At 35.0% G+C, this 20,430-nt stretch overlaps 1 protein-coding gene and 1 long non-coding RNA gene across 5 annotated transcripts in view; one reads left to right on the plus strand and one right to left on the minus strand.

Annotated features, from left to right (window-relative positions):
* The window catches only part of cntnap2a (contactin associated protein 2a), a 760,628-nt gene that overhangs the window by 143,942 nt on the left and 596,256 nt on the right, over positions 1-20,430 (minus strand).
* Positions 13,535-20,430, plus strand: part of LOC110438351 (uncharacterized) — a 29,614-nt gene continuing 22,718 nt past the window's right edge. The window contains exon 1 of the long non-coding RNA XR_002456626.2: positions 13,535-14,401. This is a non-coding gene — a long non-coding RNA (uncharacterized lncRNA). The remainder of the gene's footprint in view (positions 14,402-20,430) is intronic.

Consider the following 20,430-nt stretch of genomic DNA (forward strand, 5'->3'; position numbering starts at 1 on the left):
TTAGCTGTGCAACGGTCATGGCATCGCAATGACGACATGAACCGCCCGCGAGCACCGCATTAACATGCTGGACCCCCAAACATGCAATGCAGTGATCGTGTCCATCATCCGGAGACAGGAAACCCCCGCATCCAGAAACGCACAGTCGGAGCGCCATCCTGAAAAGGACGTGCTGCACGACTGTGTTGCTCTTTTAGGAAAGTTGCAACTATACGCACCGCTCTGGAGGACCGGACCCAAAGAACCGCAGGCAAGGGAGTAACCCAGCTCGACCGTCTGCCACCGCGAAGACCCACTCTGGACCGGGAGACACACTCGTTCGCTCTGAAGTGCTGATCAGCAAGAGGAACCCTCATCGACTCACTCAGAAAGGATCTGAAGCGAAAAGGATGGCGTCTGCTGGCTTCAGGTGTGCTTATATGCTGAGATAATTGCAGATGTCGCACACCTGCGCAAGCTTACGCTGCCAATAAATTTCATTCATTGGCCCGTTCAATACTCTCCAGATAAGCGGCTTCTGATCCGAATCCTCCCATTCATGGCACTGAAGTTCCCCAACCGAAGGGGAACCGGAGACGTCCACACGTTCATAAGGGAGGTCTGCTCTTATCATAGCAGCACAGGAGCAGCTCCTTTATTTAAGCTTGCTAAATGTAAAGACTCTCAGTCTGTCTTTTAGGCTCTGTTCATTAACACCCAATGTTCCAGCAAATACATGCTTAATTATTCTCCTATTTGCAGAATTTTCAACGGGAGCCTGTGATTTTTTGGAAGGACGTGGACCTTTTTTAAATCAGCTTAATAAGGCAGTGCATATGGCTGATTAAATATGGCAGTGAAACTACTCACTGTTGGCCTCATAGAAGAGCCGTCGCTGTCCTTCCTCGGTGAAGGATTACAATCTTGTGTTGGAAATGGAATGTTACACTGATTGTTTCAAAGCATCTCAATTTCACGCGTCACTTCTGGTTAGGTTTTCTTTTTTTTCCCCTCACGCAGGAGTTTGAGTGATGTCTAGATGTGATTTTTTTTAAAACCGATTCAATAAGATTTGGAGTGTTCTTGAGCTGTGACAAAAGCGAATGAATGTTTGGACGTTTCTTGTGAATTTCATTTTAACAGAGTCAAGGACAATGAGAGCAGAGGTGCTCGACTGTGAACTACTTCAGAAAGTGTTCTACTTTTACATAAAGTAGAAAAAAGCTTTGACTTTAAAGAAAGTTTAGTCTTGGGATTTTTGCATGTGCTGCTCTCCATAGTGAGCAATGCCGTCAACATGCAAACTACATTTCGGATAACTTATTCATGTTGATTATTAATACGCTGAGTGAGCATTACTGTTTGGCAAAATGTTTCATTCAGCTCCAGTAGCATATTCCACACGCCAAAGAGAGAAACTTGTAAAGCTGGTCGCAACAGCAGTTCTTTTACTGAGGAAAAGTGCTCCTTAGAGGAATCAACATGAGTCATCGCTTCAGAGCAGGAGATTTGCCTTTAAATGGGGATGTAATAGCAGATGTGGATATAAAACTAGAGGCAATTTCCAGGCTAGTGCCAAATCCACAGATGTTGCTAGTACTGTAGGCTCCTCACACATACAGTATATGTCAACTCATCAAGAGATCATTTGCAAAAGCAGATAACCGCCTTTTTTAGTACTTTTCAGAAATAAAACTTTTTTACTCTTAACTCTGTAATACTCAATGTTAAAACATAATTTATGAATATTACCAAAAAACTTGTTTTAGTAATGTCCATAAATCATGTCATCATATTTAATATATTTTTACATGTTTTAAATTTGTAACAAACAAAATGGCGTAAATGCAAAACACAAAACCTAAATAACTCAATCTAATAAAAAAATAAAGAAAAAAATAAACCCAATTAAATTTCTTTGTTATTAGTACTAATTTTACAATAGTAATGATATATGAGGGACGCTGGACAATGGAGTGAGGATCCACGTGCAGGTTTTTATTAAGAAATAGTCAAGAGCAATCACATACATACAAGTAAGGCAAACAGAGTAGTCGGGTCACAGGAAAAGCGTTTGGTTCAGACGGCAAATTACGTAAACAACGGAACAAAGCAAGGGTCAAACAAGGCTAAGTAAGGCAAAGAAAACATGTCGTAATACTCACTAAAACAGATAAAACAAGAGTCAGCACTGGTGTGTGTGTGTGTCTGTGCTGTTTTTATGTTCTAGGTAATGAATAAAGGATGAGCTTTAGCTGTGTGTGTGGCTCTGTGTCATCAGCGGAAAACCGGAACAGGTGTGTGTGGTGCATGACAGGATTTGTAGTCCATATGGTGGCGAGACTTTAATCTAAAGTAGAGTGAAGTGAACAGTGTATCAAATATAAACAATTAACAATGATTTGCAGTTACCTAATGGGTGTTTTACATTTAAAGTAGGGCTGCACAATATATTGTTTCAGTATTGATATTGCAATGTGGACATTTGCAATAGTCACATCGCAAGATATGTAATGTTGAATCTGTATTATAGTTGACTAATTGTTTTTAATTACTGTTTTTATTCAAAAACGATTTTACTTGTTTTAAAGGGCACCCATTTACCACTTTAACAAGATAAGCCTTTTGAGTCTCCAGAATGTGTCTGTATAGTTTTAGCTCAAAATATCAGATTTATTATAGCCTCCAGAATCTGCCTATTTTGGTGTCTGGATACATTGTAGCTGTTTTTGTAGCCTGTGGCTTTAAATGCTAATGAGCTACTTCTCCCTGCCCACCGTTCCCACCAATAAACAACACAGTGACAGAGACAGACTCGGATGAAGCTGAAATACAGCTCATCAGTCAAAAATATCAATTAAGCTTATTTCATGTTTTTGTGCAAAATTTTATTCAAGCCTTTCTAAAATGATGAGTCTCATACAAATCGTCACCTTGGAATTATAAGGTTCTATCTGCGTTCTGAATGATTTTGAGATAATGAGCTTCACAGTTTTTGCATTTCATAGCAAACAGTATGTGTTTAACATTTGTTTTTTAAGTAAAAAGTCATAAAATGTAAACAACGTATAAAAAAATCCCATAATGTAAATAAGTTGTAATTTAATAAAAATAATTCAATAACACACACACAAAAACTTAAAAAGTAAACTTTAAAAGTAAAAAACTTTAAAGTATTTTAAACTTTAAAGTATAAAATAAAAATGTTCTGTGGCCATGTGTATACATGTTATTATAAAACATGGCATATTATAGAAACATGGCACTTTTCGGGGAAACCAGACTCCTACGTCACATTGTGGTGGGCCTCAAAATCACTGGAATTTGGATCCTATTTTGAATAACAGTAACTTGAAAAAAAAAAAAAAAAAGACTTGCTAGTTTATATCACTCAAACATGACTGTGGACACACTATAGCAACACACAGTTCTGTCCAAATAGCTTACAAAAGTTGATTTTCATCATTTTTCTTCTGAACTCAAAACCATTTTTTTGACATTTGGACTTGAAACAAGGCAAAGCAAATTAGACATTTATTTTATTTTATTTATTTATTTATTTTTTTACATTGTAATTATTTAACTTCGGTAGCTGAATTCTGTTAGTCTCCCTAAAAACAGTCAGGTAGTTCTTTTCAAATTATCTTGTGAAACTGTGTTCATATCGCATTATTTATCGCAGAAAAATAAAATACCGCAATATCAGTTTTTACAATATCGTCTACAGTATAAATTAATCTTAAAACATAACAGTATCTATTTTCAATGCTAACAGCACTTATAGTATCTATAAATATACTAGTACTACTTAGTCTTTAGCTATTCATCAGATACTTGTACTTATTCATTAAATACTATACGATTGATTGAATACTAAAACTAATTACTAGTACCAAGACATAGTAACTAAGAACTGAGTGTTTATAACTATCCAATGTGAAAGCCACTATAGTAAGCTTGCACTAACCCCATCACTTCTGTTCACAGCATAGCCACACGTGTCAAACTCAGTTCCTGGAGGGCCACAGCTCTGCACAGTTTAGTTCCAACCCTAATTACACACACCTGATCAAACTAATTGAGTGCTTTAGGCTTGCTTCATACCTACAGATAGGAGCATTGAAGCAGAGCTGGAACTAAACTCTCTAAATTCCCCTGGCATAAGCCATTGGCCGATGTGATAAATCATTAAATCAAATAAGTGTTTGTATTCCAGATTTTTCAGCCATAATGATTAAATGATTACAGCATAACATGTCTTTAATTATTTAATATGACTTGAAACTTTAAAAACAGTAATAGTAATTCAAAATACCTTTTTTCTGTACTTTGATTAAATAAGTATATGCTTGGCAAGAGTGCTGGACCTTTTGGACCATTTAAATAAACAAACAAATAAATAAATAAATAAATAAATAAAATAAATAAATAAATAAATAAATAAATAAATAAATAAATAAATAAATAAATAAATAAATAAATAAATAAATAAACAAACAAATAAACAAATAAACAAATAAATAAATAAATAAATAAATAAACAAATAAATAAATAAATCAATTAATTAATTAATTAATTAATTAATAACGCTCATCCCATACTTGTGAGAGATACCTCATAATTTTGTAAACACAATTTAAAAATAATCATAATGAAAAAAAAAAAAAAAAAAAAAAAAACTTTTTCTAAGAAGATTCCAAAGCTTAAAAGTATCATTTAAAGTAAACAGTCCAGTTATGACTGGACAGATGAAACAACTTACAAGAAAATGTGAGCATAAAATCACTTCAGTAGCTTGAAGCGGAGCACAGAGCAGCTTTATCAGGCGACCTACAAACAGACTGATGGCAATTCTGAAGCAGCTGCTGCATTTATAGTAAAGCACATGAAAAATCACAAGCGTGGCCTACAAAAATCCACACCGAGTGTTATTTATGCTGCGCTAAAGTACTATCAAAACTCTGCAACTAGGGTGTTTTTGCAAAAGTGTACAGACGAAGGCCTAAAATATATCTCCCAAACAGCACTTCTACAGCAAAGCGCCACAATAACTGCATCTTGTTTTTCTCTTCAGCAGGGACAGGAAGTGCTTGTCAGGACAGAAGAGAAGATGGATGATATAACCCACAGTAAACAACCTGCAGCCTTCAGCCAGGACAGGGGAAGCTGGAGAATTGTTCACCCTGCAATGCGACCGTGACCCAAAACACCAGCAGAAGGACCAGAGGAGGAAGAATGACCTAGACCAACGAAGTAATGTCTTCACAACTTACTCGATTCAACTTTTTTGACACTATATTGTTTACTTATTTCGACAGTTTGTATCCAACACATTTACACTTTAAGTCAAAGTTATTCACCCTCCTGTTCTCTTTCAAATATTTCTCAAATGATGTTTAACAAAGCAAGGATTTTTTTAACAGTATTTACTATTTTTTTTTCTTCTGGAGAAAGGCGTATTAGCTTTATTTTTACTAGAATAAAAGCATGTTTTTCCAACACCATTTTAAGATCAATATTATTAGTTCCTTAAGCAATTTTTTTATTTTTTTGTTTGTCCACAGAACTAACCACAGTTATACAATGATTTGCTTAATCACCCTAACTTGCCAAATTAACCTAGTAAAATTAACATTTCTGTTAAACATAAATTGGGGAAAATATACAGGATGGCTAATAATTCTGACTTTAACTGCAAATAATAAGATAAGGAAATGTAAGGTAATTGGAGTTCATTGCAGATTTTAGCAAAACACCATTCAGTATGACAAACCATCATATCTATGTAAGAACAGGATACATTCATACATTTAATTCCTGAATATTTTAGCATGTTAATGAATTTTGTCAATAACCCACTAATAGAAACAGACACACTAAAATATTAACTGAATTTACAATTTTTTAAGCTAAATGGTTGTAAGCAATTTATGAGTTGAATTTTAACAAACAAATTAAATTTAAAATAAACCCTTTTTCCAAAGCATCATTCAGAAAGAAATGGTCAAATGCAGAATTTAATACATTTTTCACCAACTTCATTTGTATTGTAGTAGATGTACTGTTTTTATCACTGCAATATACTTAAGTAATGCAGTTTTTTTATGTCTAAAAAAACCTACACTTTTCAGAAGTAAAAACAAAACTGCAGTATTCCTGAAAAAATGCAGTATTTTTTTGTAAGGGTGGTCATTAGCTACAAGTGCTTCTTCACTGGTTAGTACACGGTACAAATGCAGGGTTCTACACAATTAATTCCTGTTGTCCCAACACAAACCACTTAAGTTAGCCTAATTAATTTAACTTGATCGAACATAAAACAATTAAGCTGTCCCGAAAAAACCCTCAAGAATTGTGTTGTTTCAATTTATTTTAATTAAGTAGTTTGAACAAGCAGCAAAATATTTTTTCATGTGTACTTATTCATTAAATTACTGATTTAATACTAGAACTTATTACATACTACTACTTTAGTAACTAATCAGGGTCAGACCAAAAAAAAAAAAACTTCTACTATATCTGTACAGAATTTTGAACAAAAAACATACGGAATGATTTGAGAGTTAATTGAAGCTAAAAACCTTGAGAGTTGAAAACATACCATAATTTTTAAATTATAACATAATATTAAAAAATAATTTTTAAACTTTTATTTAAGGTCTAGAATGTAATAATTATTATTAATTAATGTAATAATTATTACACTGTATTGTACGCGTATCAGCTACATTTTATTATTATTCAGTAATATTACTGAAAATACAAATATATATATATACACATATTTACAGTACATGGTACAACAGCAAAGTTCCTTGATTATTATGCTGGAATGAGAGTGTATTTTCTACACTGTAGATCAATTAGTCCTGACAGCATATGTTTTTAGGTCATTGTAGCTTTTTAAACTATGTTAATCATGTTCTAACCTAATTTAGAAGTTACAGTACGCAAACTGTTTTAAGTCAGTTGAACTAAATATAAGTTCAGCGGACTTATAAGATTAATTTGATTCAGCTTAAAAATTAAAGGCAACCAGGATTTTTTTTTTACAGTGTAGCGATATTAGCCTAGAAAATAGAAAAAACTTTTTATTTTCTGTCGGTCTTGGTACACAATGTAACCACAGAAGAGAATCAAGCTAAAAAAAAGTAAATTAGTGAAGGTTTTTAGTCATTTTTGAGCAAGATGCTAATGGTCTTATCCATATCAATGACATACTCTATATGCTAAGCTACGCTAAAAGTGCTTCTGCCAGACCTGGGGCCTCATGTACGAAGACTTGCGTGGAAATCATACTAAAACATTGCGTGCGCACAAAGCTGTAAATGTGCGTACGCAGAAAAAAATTCAGATGTATGAAACACTGCGTATGCCGAATCTCACGCATAATCTTTTGTACATCCGAATGAACGTGAAACTGAGCGCAACATGCACGAGCACAAAACCCCTCCCTGTCTCTTTCCCCATATGAATATGCTAATGACTCTACTTTGGCAAAACCCAACGAAAAAGCAATGGCAAAATCAAGCGAAAAGAGAAACTTTGAACAGAATGTGAATTGGAGGCGCTCCTTTCGGAGGTAGACCGGAGAAAAGGGGTGTTATTTGCAAGTTTGTCCTCCGGAATTAATAACAAAAGAAAAAAATAGAGTGGGAGAGTTTAGCTGATGCGGTTAACACAGTTGGGTCTGAACATCGCACTGAGTGAATTAAAAAAGAAATTGTGTGATTTATAGGTGTAAAATGTTGCAGCATCTGTAACAGTCTCAGTGGCGCAGCTCATAAGATGCATGTCAATAAAATTTGACACGTTGGAGCATGAACTCGATTCGAATCCAGCGTCTGATGAACTCATTCATCTTTTTTTCCCCAGCTACATATCAGATTTTGCCAACTATTTATCACGAGAAATACAAGTAGGAATCATTAATAAGTTTGTGCAACCTATTTTATTTGCACATTTATTGAATGGAAATGTTTCTGATTCACGCATGCAAATTCATCTTCAGATAGTATCTTTATAGCAATGTGCGTGCAGTAGATAGCTCAGCGATCGCTGCAAATTGTGCTTTAATGTTTAGCTGGTCAAATGTATGGTATAAAAAACCTTATATACCTGCTAGATGAACCTGTCTCATACAGCTGCCATTGCAAGGCTCAAAGACACTTTGTAGAGAGCAATTTAACACAACTGCCTCTAGGAGTCGCCAATGGAAATAAAACAGACAAGCACAAAAAATGTGCGTACGCCTGCCAGAAAGCTGCCGTGAAGCTGCGCACATACCCACGTTCAGGTCATTGTTAGTAAATCCAAACGTGAGCGATTCTGAGCGTGAAAAAGTTTTTGTGCGTACGCAGCGTTGATACATGAGGCCCCTGGAGATTGGCTGAATGGATTAAAAAAATGGTAAAATTTCTAAAATAAGCTTTTTTTTTTTTTAAGTTGGATAGTTTCTTTAGTTTTCAAAACTTTCCTTCAGATGTTCATGCACCTTTACAATTAACTTGTGTCTTAAGATGAGTCTTAAGTGGCTTACAGTTAATGCAAATAAACATCAGGAAATGTAGTTACCATTGATATCAAGTATTTGTTTTTCAAAAGATTTTTATTCATCTGGGTTTTCACTCTTATCAAAGTAAATACGAAGCAAGAGGTCTCTGAAGCCCTCAGTGATGTTCAAACAAACATGTGACAGACAGCTCATTTATCAGTGGCACAGATGCTGTTTACCTTAACCAGACCCCAAGAGTCTGATGGCTTTGAAATGTGTTAACAGCCGCCAAATGTGGAAAACAAGGTGGTCCAAATCTGTATAACCCAACAAAAGTCACTGGAAAGTCAAGAAAAGTTCAAAAAGTTTACAGATGTAAAAAGGATTTTTTAATATTGCCATTAATTTGTTGATTAATTGTTGAAAACAACTGCAGGCAAATTGTCACATCTGCTATCTTGCCATGGTCAACATGGATACTTACAATAAAGATAAATCCATTTTCAAACATGGTTGTGAAAACACAATTTAAATTCATGCAAACAAGGGATGACCTTTACAAATTAAAATGTATCGATTTGTGTGTGTGTGTGTGTGTGTGTGTCTGTGTGTGTGCGTGTGTGTGTGTATATATATTTTTCTTCTTTTTTAAATATTTTCCAAATGATTTTTAACAGAGCGAGGAAATTTTCACAGTATGTCTGATAATATTTTTGATAATATTTTTTTATTCTGAAAAAAGTCTTATTTGTTTTACTTCGGCTAGAATAAAAACAGTTATTAATTTAAAAAAAAACATTTTTGGGACAAAATTATTAGCCCCTTTAAGCACGTTTTTTTTCGATAGTTTACAGAACAAACCATTGTTTAACAATAACTTGCCTAATTACCCTAACCTGCGTAGTTCACCTAATTAACCTAGTTAAGCCTTTAAATGCCACTTTAAGCTGCATAGAAGTGTCTTGAAAAATATCAAGTAAAATATTATTTACTGTCATCATGGCGAAGATAAAATAAATCAGTTATTAATACTAATCAGTTATTTAATACTAATATTAAAACAGAAATTGGGGAAAAAAATAAACAGGGGCGCAAATAATTCAGGGGGGCTAATAATTCTGACTTCAACTGTATATATATATATAATGATATGTATGTGTAAATATATATATAAATTGGTCGTTTTATAGAAACAAGCTACTGTTCTACTGTTTTAATCATATTGTATTGTTACATTCGTGCTTACTGCATGTTCGTGCTGATGTAAACTGTGCTTGCTTGTCTCATTTCTCATAAAGTATCATTTACATTTAGTCATTTAGCAGATGCTTTTATCCAAAGCGACTTACAAATGAGGACAAGGAAGGAATTTACACAACTATAAAAGCAACAATGAATAAGTGCTGTAGGTAAGTTTCATGTATGTAAAGTGTAAGAAGCAAAACATTAGTAATTTTTTATTAAATTTTTTTTTGTAATACAGTTACCAGAGAGGCAATTGCAGATTAGGAAGGGAAGTGAAGACTAAATAGTGGAGTTTTTAGTCGTTTCTTGAAGACAGCGAGTGACTCTGCCGTTCTGATGCAGTTAGGGAGTTCATTCCACCAACTGGGCAGATTGAATGCGAGAGTTTGGGAACTCAAACTGGATGATGCAATGTTAAAATGACATTATAAGGTTTGTAATGATAAAACCTAGTGCAAACGCTCCTGTTTTGATTACTGTAATTGATCTAAGTATTACATTATTTAGCCTCAGAAAGTGTAAAAGCTGTCTCACACAAATGCCATTTTACCTTTTCCTGGTGATTTTAGTTCTCCTGGCTTTTAAAAGGGAAAAGTTCCAACTTTAACTAATACAATTAATATAACATTTTATTACTATGATTATTCTCTCTCAGTCTTGTTATGTGTTTGCAAAAAATTCTTTCATCTCAAACGAATGTGGTTTTCTATGGTATTTTCAGAAGGATTTAAAAAGTATTGTGAAACATTTCCATTAGTTTCAAACTGTAAAAGTAGATTTCATTTGCATAAAAAATGCACCTGAACCTCACTAATCTTGAAAAGAGCTGAAAAATTATGATCCTGGAAAATGGTCATGTGATACATCTTAATATATATATTTATTTAACAATTGAAATGCCACAAATTACATCAGTCAGGGTTAAAAGAATGCTTGCCAAATATATAAAAATGCAGAAAACACATTAATCCATAAAGATCCAACAACAAAGTATTTCAATAAAAAAAAAAAAATGCTTGCTAGACATTTAAAAAACCTATTTTGAAGTTTTGAAGACACTTTTTAGTACTTAAAGAATAAGAAAGAATAAAATAGTATTGAATAAAAACACACAATATATCATTATTTGTAAGAATATTGCTAATAGCAGTAATTAGATGATATTTGTTGGGCATACCATGTACCATGAGAACAATGACTAGTTCAGTGTTGTGGATCCCTGACTCACAAAGACACTTTATTATTTATATTCTATGCAGTGGTCAGTTCACAACAGTGACATAGAATTTGTTTTATGGACATTTTAATCTAAATCTTATCTTATGTATATATCTTATTTACCACATTATGTAGCCTACTATGTTAGGTGTGCAATCTTCATGACATAAATCCTAAAAATAAAGCTTCGTTAGTTTGGTCTCTTATCAAGACAAGATCTTAAACACATCAAGCCAAAAGGAGGTTGTTTAACTCTTATTGTTATCCACAATCTTAAGTTTTCTTTTTTAGATTTCACTCCCTGGAGCATCTGATGACATGTACCACACTCATGACATGTGTTAGAGCTTCCCATACTGCAGGGGTGTCAAACTGGAGGGCTGCAGCCCTGGACAGTTTAGTTTTAATTTGAACCTTTTTTAATTTAATTTAAACCTATTTAATTATATAGTTTAGAATTGGATGTTTAAAAAGATTATTTATTTATTCATCAATTTTGCGTTTAAATTAAGAATTTTGCGGGATTGCAAAACATTGCAACTTTTTTTTTGATTTTGCTTTGGATTCAGCGATGGCAAAATTGCGAAAAACTAGGGGATTTTTAATCCAACCAATTTTTTTTGCAGAAGAATGCACTTTTACATGTAATTCTCAATCTCATTTCTTCTCGTTCCTAATGTATCTCTACATGCTCAAGTTAATGCATTACATCATAATCAATGGCATTCATGCGTCTGCAACACAATTACGTCCACATCTTATCGACCAAGACATTTGAACTGCAGCTGTGATGAACATTCACTTGACTCTGTGTTTCCATTTTCGCATTTGCGTCTGAGCGAGAGCCGTCATGGCAGTGAAGCCAAACGCTCAGCAAGGGGTAAAGCAAAACACACAGCAGTGTTTGATTGGAGCCTCCTTGGTAATTGCAGGCGCTGATGCCACAGTGGTAAGTGGGCACACATTAGACCACTCCTTGTGCTGCCTGGATGATCACCAGCTCTCTCAGGCCTCTATTAAACTGTGGGCTCCATTGAGACCAAGCACAAAGGCCAGTCTTCGTCACACACGCTTTATATTTGACATTTACTGAGCGCTCTGCTTGGCTTTAAAGCAGGCTTCACTTTCTGTCTCTCTTTCTCAACAGGCAAATGGATCGGACAGTTCTAGCAGTTTATCAATTGCATGAACCACACTTGTAAACACAGCAGGAGCAGTGATGCGGTCAGACTTAATATTAATAATTTTTTTTTATTCATATATAATGTATTTATTTATTTTTGTGCTATTGCCTACAATGAGTAGAGTATTGAGAAGCATAGCCAGGTTTCCTGATGATTATCAAACTACAACTACTAATTATTATTAACATTTTATTACGATAATATATAGATGCCACTATATATATATATATATATATATATATACATATATATATATATATATATATATATATATATATATATATATATATATATATATATATATATATATATATAGATGGAACTATATATCATTGCTGAACTACTCAACTTATTACTGTAAATAAAAATATAATACAAATATAAATGTTATTATTCATTTATTCATTTTCTTTTCGGCTTTGCCCCTTTATTAATCTGGGGTTGCCACAGCGGAATGAACCGCCAACTTATCCAGCATGTTTTTTTTTACGCAGCGGATGCCCTTCTAGCCGCAACCCATCACTGGAAAATAAATGTTATTATTATTTTCATATTACTATTATTAATATTATTATTCATGCGTTCATTTTCTTGTCAGCTTAGTCCCTTTATTAATCCGGGGTCGCCACAGCGGAATGAACCGCACACATTCATTCACACACACACCCATACACTACAGACAATTTAGCCTACCCAATTCGACTGTACCGCATATCTTTGGACTGTGGGGGAAACCGGAGCACACGGAGGAGGTAGAACATGCACACTCCACAGAGAAATACCAACCGAGCTGAGGCTCGAACCAGCGACCCAACGACCTTCTTGCTGTGAGGCGACAGTACTATCTACTGTGTCACTGCATTGCAGTATTATTATTATTATTATTATTATTATTATTATTATTATTATTATTATTATTATTATTGTTATTATTATTATTATTATTATTATTATTATTATTAATATAATTGTTATTATTATTTGGGAATGTCTATAATTGAACATCATCTTAAGTTTAGAATCGTTTAAACTAACAATTAATAATAGCATTAATATTACAAAGTACATATTAACAATACTGAATAATACATATACTGTATACATTTATAAATACTGCTTTTAAAATAATGCAAAATAAAACTTTCAAACTTTTTGAATTTTCTGAGACTGAAGCTTCAGATCTGACATTGTTCACTAGCCTTTTACATTGACAGGTGAATATCTGATCTACCTGCTTACTGCAAACACAAATGCACATATCCGTTTCATAGTGAATTTATTTCCACATATAAATGAGGCCAGAAACTGATCTGAGTATATTGTAATACAGGGGCATGGCTCAGATTCTTGGCTAAATGCAAAAACAGTGTATGGAGGCTCTCTCTCTCTCTCTCTCTCTCTCTCTCTCTCTCTCTCTCTCACGTGGTGTGCGTTTGGGTGAACGGGAGCTGAGCGTCTTTTGGAGAGCGTGGCTTTTCTTACCTTTTTTTTTTCCCCTTAAATTAATTTATTTTTCCCCCCCCCGTTTTCTTTGTAGTTTATGTTTGTTATTTTTGTACCTAAATAACGTTTAAACAACATTTAACGCCGCAATGGCGGCTGATCCCGAGCAAGGGACGCCCTCACTGTCACTCAGAAACGGTTGCAGGTGTGTACCAGAGCCGGGGGTGACAGTGGAGGAGCTGCTTTTGATCTTTGGAGAACAGGTAGGCTTTGAGAATATTCTCTCGGCCTCCCGCATGAACAAAGCTGTTGTTGTATTCCTTAAATCGGAATCTTTAGTTAATCAGCTGATTGTGAGTGGAATATGGGTGAAAGAAACGTTTGTAAGGGTAAACCCGCTGTCCACTCCTGCAACAAAAATCACGATCTCGAATGTTCCGCCTTTTATTTCAGATGAAATGATTACGAAAGAGTTGCAAAGGTTTGGGAAAATTGCAGGCCCCGTTAGAACGATCCCCCTTGGGTGTAAGAATGTCGCTTTAAAACATGTTCTCTCGTTTAGACGTCAAGTTTACATGTTTTTGAATTCACCGGACCGTATATTAGACGCGTCTTTTCGCGTAAATCATGGGGAAAATTCCTACATGGTTTTCGCTAGTACTGAAAGCATGAAGTGCTTTCAGTGCGGAATTTTTGGGCACAAACGGTTTTTTTTGTCCAAATAAGGATGGAAAACAAACAACTGATACAAATACCGGGACAAATGACACGGAAATACAAACAGGAGATAAACAGACACAGGGAGGTGGCGAGCAAAGGGAAGAAGAACAGCAAGAGGTGAGTGAAACTTCAGTTATAGTTTCCAGCGTAGAACAACCTGGTTGTAGCAACCCTGCAGAGTGTGTTGATGTTAGTGAGGCTGCTGAGAATAATGATACAACTGATTGCATGGCAGAAGAATGTGAAATCTCACAAGCTGAAAGTGTAGGGGACAGTATGATTGATGAGTTGGATGGTTTGTCACAGTGTATGGATGATAGTATAAGAGATGAGGAACAGTGGTCAGATGCTGCAGCAGAAAATGACAATGGCTTGTATACTGTTGAACAAATTAATTCCTTCTTAGACAAAACTAAAGGAAAAGTGGGTGTTGAAGTTAGTGATTATTTCCCTGATACAGAAAAATTTATTTCTTCTGTTATGCGGGCCAGAAAAGTGAGCAGCCTGGAAGTGCTGTCACAACAGAAACGGTTTCGATTAAGAAAACATATCACTAATATAAGAAGTGGAAAAAAGCCAGGGAAAGTGAGGGGGAAAACTAAATACTAAATGAAGGTGTTTCTTTCTCTTTGCTATCTGTTCTTTCCTCTCTTTTTTCCCTTATGCATGGAAGTCTTGAGAGTGGGATCAGTTAATGTAAATGGAATGAGAGATGGGGAAAAAAGGAGTCACCTTGCAGAAATAATAAAGTTAAAAGAGTTGAGTGTGGTGATGCTACAAGAAACTCATAGTTGTATGGATAATGAGGTTGATTGGGGATTATGGTGGAAAGGGGAGAAAATCCTTAGTCATGGAACTAATCTAAGTGCTGGAGTGGCTGTACTTTTTTCCCCCACATTAAAAGTAAAAGTCCTGTCAAAAAAGGAAGAAATTCCTGGCAGGTTATTGGTTATAAGAGCTGAAATAATGGGTTTCTTCTTCTTTTTTGTAAATGTTTATGCCCCTAATGGAGGAGCAGACAGGATACAGTTCTTCACTAAATTAGAGCACATATTTAAACAACAACACGAGGGTGACATTGCTATATTAGGGGGAGATTGGAATTGCACATTAAACTTTATTCAAGACAGAAATGGAGAAGAACCTCATTTACAATCAGCTGCGTTTTTAGAAAATATAATAAAAAATTTTTGCTTTTCTGATGTTTGGAGAGAACATAACCCATTAGAGAAATATTAATATACTTGGATAAAAATCAGTAATAGAAAAGTGTCTGGAGCTCGATTAGATAGATTTTATATTTCACATACTGGAAGAAACAAGGTTGCTAATGCATCAATTATCCCTATATGTTTTTCAGATCATAAATTAATAACAATTGACTGTATGCTGGTAGAGAGAAAACATAAGAGTTATTACTGGCATTTTAATGTCAAACTTCTTGAAGATAAAAATTTTTGCCAGAATTTTAAAGTTTTTTGGGAGACCTGGAAAATGGAAAAATTTTGTTTTGAAAACATTATTGATTGGTGGGAAGTGGGGAAAGCTCATATCCGTAGTTTTTGTCAGCAATATACATCTCATTCCTCATTGGTTTTAAAGAAAACTTTGGAGTGGTTAGAAAATGAAATCATTGACATTGAAAAGAGCATGAGTGAAAATGATACCCTGACTCTTCAAGATAGATGGACTGAGAAAAAGAAGAAGTTGAGTTCATTTTTAAATGAAAAGGTTAAAGGAGCCCTGATAAGGAGTCGTTTTTTAAAAATAAGAGATATGGATGGACCTTCTTCTTTTTTTTTTAGTTTAGAACGAAAAAAGGGACAAGAAAAACTGATGCATTTTTTAAAAGATAATAATGGACACAACACTTCAGACCCAATAACAATGCGCAGACTTGCTGTAAATTTTTATTCTGATTTATATGCCTCTGAACCTTCTAATGAGGAATGCAGGAGACTTCTTTTGGAGGATCTCCCAGTTTTAACTCCAGAACTTAAACTTTTGCTTGAGGCTGATATTACTTTTGAGGAAGTCACTGCTGCAGTTAAGGGGCTTTCCACAGGACGAACACCAGGGTTGGATGGACTGCCTGCTGAATTTTATAAGGCATTCTGGGCTGAATTAGGAAAAGATGTATTTGAAGTACTACAAGAATGTGTTTGCAAAGGTGTTCTCCCTTTGAGTTGTCAGAGAGCTGTTTTAACATTGCTCCCAAAAAAAGGTGACTTAACTCTTTTAAAAAATTGGAAACCTGTTGCAATCTTAAGTTCGGATTACAAAATCTTTTCAAAATGTTTGTCAAATAGATTAAATCTGGAACTAAATACAATTATACATAAAGATCAGTCATATTGTATTATGAAAAGATCTATTACAGATAATCTGCATTTGATTCGGGATGCTTATGATGTTGTTTCATACAATGAGTTAGATCTAGGTTTTTTGTCAATAGATCAAGAAAAGGCCTTTGACAGAGTTGACCACACTTTCCTTTTTGACACCTTAAGAGCTTTTGGATTTGGTGATGGTTTTATTTCAAAAATACAACTGTTGTATAAAGGAGCAACATGCATGATTAAAGTTGCTGGAGGTTTAAGTGTTCCTGTAAAGGTGCAAAGAGGAATAAGACAGGGGTGTCCTCTCTCTGGCCAGCTCTACAGCCTGGTCATTGAGCCATTGCTCTGCAAACTAAGAGAAAAATTGACAGGACTGGAGATTAAAACGTTAGATTTTAAATCTACTGTTAAACTTTCTGCATATGCAGATGATGTCACAGTTTTAATCAGAAATAATGAGGATGTTCGGGTTTTAAAGGAAGTTTTGGAGTGCTATAGTAAAGCATCGTCAGCCAATGTTAATTGGGAAAAAAGTGATGCCTTATGGTGTGGGCGAGATTTTAATAGTCCTATGCTACCTTGTGGTTTAAAGTGGGGAAAAGAAGGTTTTAAATATTTAGGAGTATTTTTAGGAACTGATGAATATAAGAAAAAGAATTGGGAGGGCTTAAAAGAAAAAGTGTGTGCTCGTTTGTGTCACTGGAAATGGCTAATACCCCAGTTGTCCTACAGAGGGAGAGTGTTGGTCTGCAATAACTTAGTCGCATCTTCATTGTGGCACAAAATGATGATATTGGACCCCCCAGAGGACATGGTGAAAATAATTCAACAGCTTCTGGTGGATTTCTTTTGGACGGGACAACACTGGTTGAAGGCAGCTACCCTGTATTTACCCCTACAGGAAGGAGGACAAGGTTTGGTGGATATAATGTCTAGAGTAAAAGCTTTTCGACTACAAACAACCCAAAGACTTTTGTATGGAGAAAATGTAAGCTGGGCCGGAGTAGCCTGTGCTATCCTGAGAAGAGCAGGACAAATGGGTCTAGACCGCCACTTGTTTTTAATGGATACTAATAAATTAGACCTGTCTGGACTGACACCTTTTTACAGGTCAATGTTGAGGTCATGGACTCTTTTTAGGTTCTCTAGAGAGCACAATGGTGTAAAAAGGCTGTGGTCAAGAGAAGAACCCCTACTTTACAATCCTGCTCTTGATCTGGACATTCTCAATTCACTTGCTCTAAGAAAAGCTTTGAAGACTGCAAATATATTTAAAATTGGACACTTTGTTTCTGAGGATGGCTGGATTACTGCCGAGGATCTAGCATCCAAACTGGGAATGAGATCTGTTCGGGCAACAGGAAAATTGTTGACTCAGATAGTCGAGTCATTACCATCGGATTACATTTTGTCTTTAGTAACCAACAATGGAGAGAATACAATTCCTGCATTCCCAGAGCTGGTTATATCAGCCAACACAAGAACTTGGTCAGAAACAGAAAACAGTTTATTATCGTTTAAAACACCAGAACCAAGACTTTTTAGCATTGCTGGAAAGAAATCAATCTATGTGATGTGTGTGAAAACCTCAAACTTGTTTCAACTACAGAGTGTGAGAGAGACCAAATGGAAAGAGACAATTGGACCAAATGCCTCCCCAAAAGGCTGTTGGAGATCTCTATATAAGCCTCCAATTGAAAAAAGAACTGGAGACTTGCAGTGGAGGATTGTACACTGTATTGTTACTACAAACTGTTATAGAGCGCGCCTTGATCCTCAGATAGGGGAGGGCTGTCCTTTTTGTGGAGAACCAGAAACTGTTTTCCATTTATTCCTTAATTGTAAAAGACTACAACCAATATTTTATCAACTAGAAGAATGGTGCCAAAAACTTGGAGAGGCCTTTACACCTGCAATGTTTATTTATGGACCTAAATACAATAAAAATCGAAGAGAGCATCATGTTCTATTAAACTTTTTATTCGGGCAAGCAAAGATGGCAATTTGGCTGTCAAGAAAAAGTAAATTAAATGACAAAGGTTCAACTGATGCTTTTTTAATTGTAAAAGGACTAATAAAATCTCGCATTAATGTAGAGTATGGGTTTTACAAGATGGTAAATGATCTGGCAATGTTTAATTACAAATGGGGTGTAAATCAGTGTATCTGTCATGCTGACTCTGAAAATGTTCTAAATATTTATTTGTAAGTATCAGCAAAAAAAGAAAAAAATGTTTTTGTTTTTTTAAGATGTCATGTATTTTTTAATTAGCTAAATTGTTTTTAGCTAAAACGTTTTTTGTAATAAAGAGACCTTAAAAGTCAAAAAAAGTCTCTCTCTCTCTCTCTCTCTCTCTCTCTCGCTCTCTCTCTCTCTCTCTCTCTCTCTCTCTCTCTCTCTCTATCTATCTATCTATCTATCTATCTATCACAAGACAAATGCAGAAAAATTTCAGGAAAAAAGTGTAAGAAATTCTTATCCTTTAAGTTTTATTTTTTCTTTCCTCCTCCTTTTTTGGTAACCTGATTTTGTTTTTGTATTTTTTTTTGTCACGCTCAACACACTTAACTCTCTCTTGCTCCTCTCCACTGAGAACGCTCTCCCTCACTGCCAATTAGCATTTAGCATTGTTCTTAAACAACCAACACAATCACCCAAATTTGCGTGCATGCTGTGCTGTGCCTATGACAAGGCGTCTATGCAGACATGTGGGTGTGTTGATTCCCATAGCTTGTTAAAACCGCTAGCATATGAATATTGTGCACAGCATGCAGGTATACACACATCACAACAATAATGTTTCAGCCCTCAACATGCCAGGACCATATGCACTCAGTCACTCTTATACCCCTCTCATAATAATGCCTCTGTGGCCATATTCACTGAAAAAAAGAAACTACTGTGTCTTTCATTCATAGAACATTTTATATTGGATTAAGTGATTTTTTTTTTTTGTTGTTTCTGATAATAAACCAATCCAGGCTCATTTTTATTACGTACCCCTACATACATTTCGGGAGAGAGCAAAATACGTCCCATATCTTTTTGCAATTTTGTTTTAACGAATCCACCAGAGGCGGCTGTGTACGCTTTTTTATCAGATCTTAAATTTCTCTCAAGTGGCATTTATGCCTGCTGTTCTCAAGTAAATCCACCAGAGGCTGCTGTCGACTGACTGACTTACTGACTGACCAACCGGCCAATCCCCCCACCCTGTCTCTTCCCTAAACCCAACAAATAGTGTTTTAAAAAGCAGTGATTGATCCGCCCGCGCCCTTCCCTAAACCCAACCGCAGTTTTTAAAAAGCAGTCCAGAAAAAGAAAAGCCCTCTGATTTTAACCATATTTTCAGATTTTACCACATTCTCAACCTGTTATTTACTTCTTTATTTTATTTTTTAGCTTTTGTTTTTGTCCTACCCACTTTCTAGAACTGTTCTTCACCGGACTTGAACGCTGTTTTTTCACAGTCAACTCCATTCTGCATCTCAAGTTCACCAACATACTTGTTGAGCTACCGGACAAACTGGTAACAGCAGAAAAGCTGTCAATATGGAGGTAAACGGTTAGCTGGTAAGCGTAAAAAGTAACAGTGTCATACTGCCCTGTAGTGTTCATTTTAAAGATGAAATGCAGCTATATGTACCTCTGGCTAAATAATTTGTGTTTTTCAGAAATGTACATTTTTAGAATTAGCATACAGTCTGTTTTATTCATGTAGGTAAAATCCAAAGAATTATTTTTATTTAGTAGTATTTTTACTTTATCTCTTTATCTCTTTATCTCTATAAAAACAATATTTTACC

Source organism: Danio rerio, chromosome 24 (genome assembly GCF_049306965.1).
Source record: "Danio rerio strain Tuebingen ecotype United States chromosome 24, GRCz12tu, whole genome shotgun sequence".
In the NCBI taxonomy this organism is placed as follows: domain Eukaryota; kingdom Metazoa; phylum Chordata; class Actinopteri; order Cypriniformes; family Danionidae; genus Danio; species Danio rerio.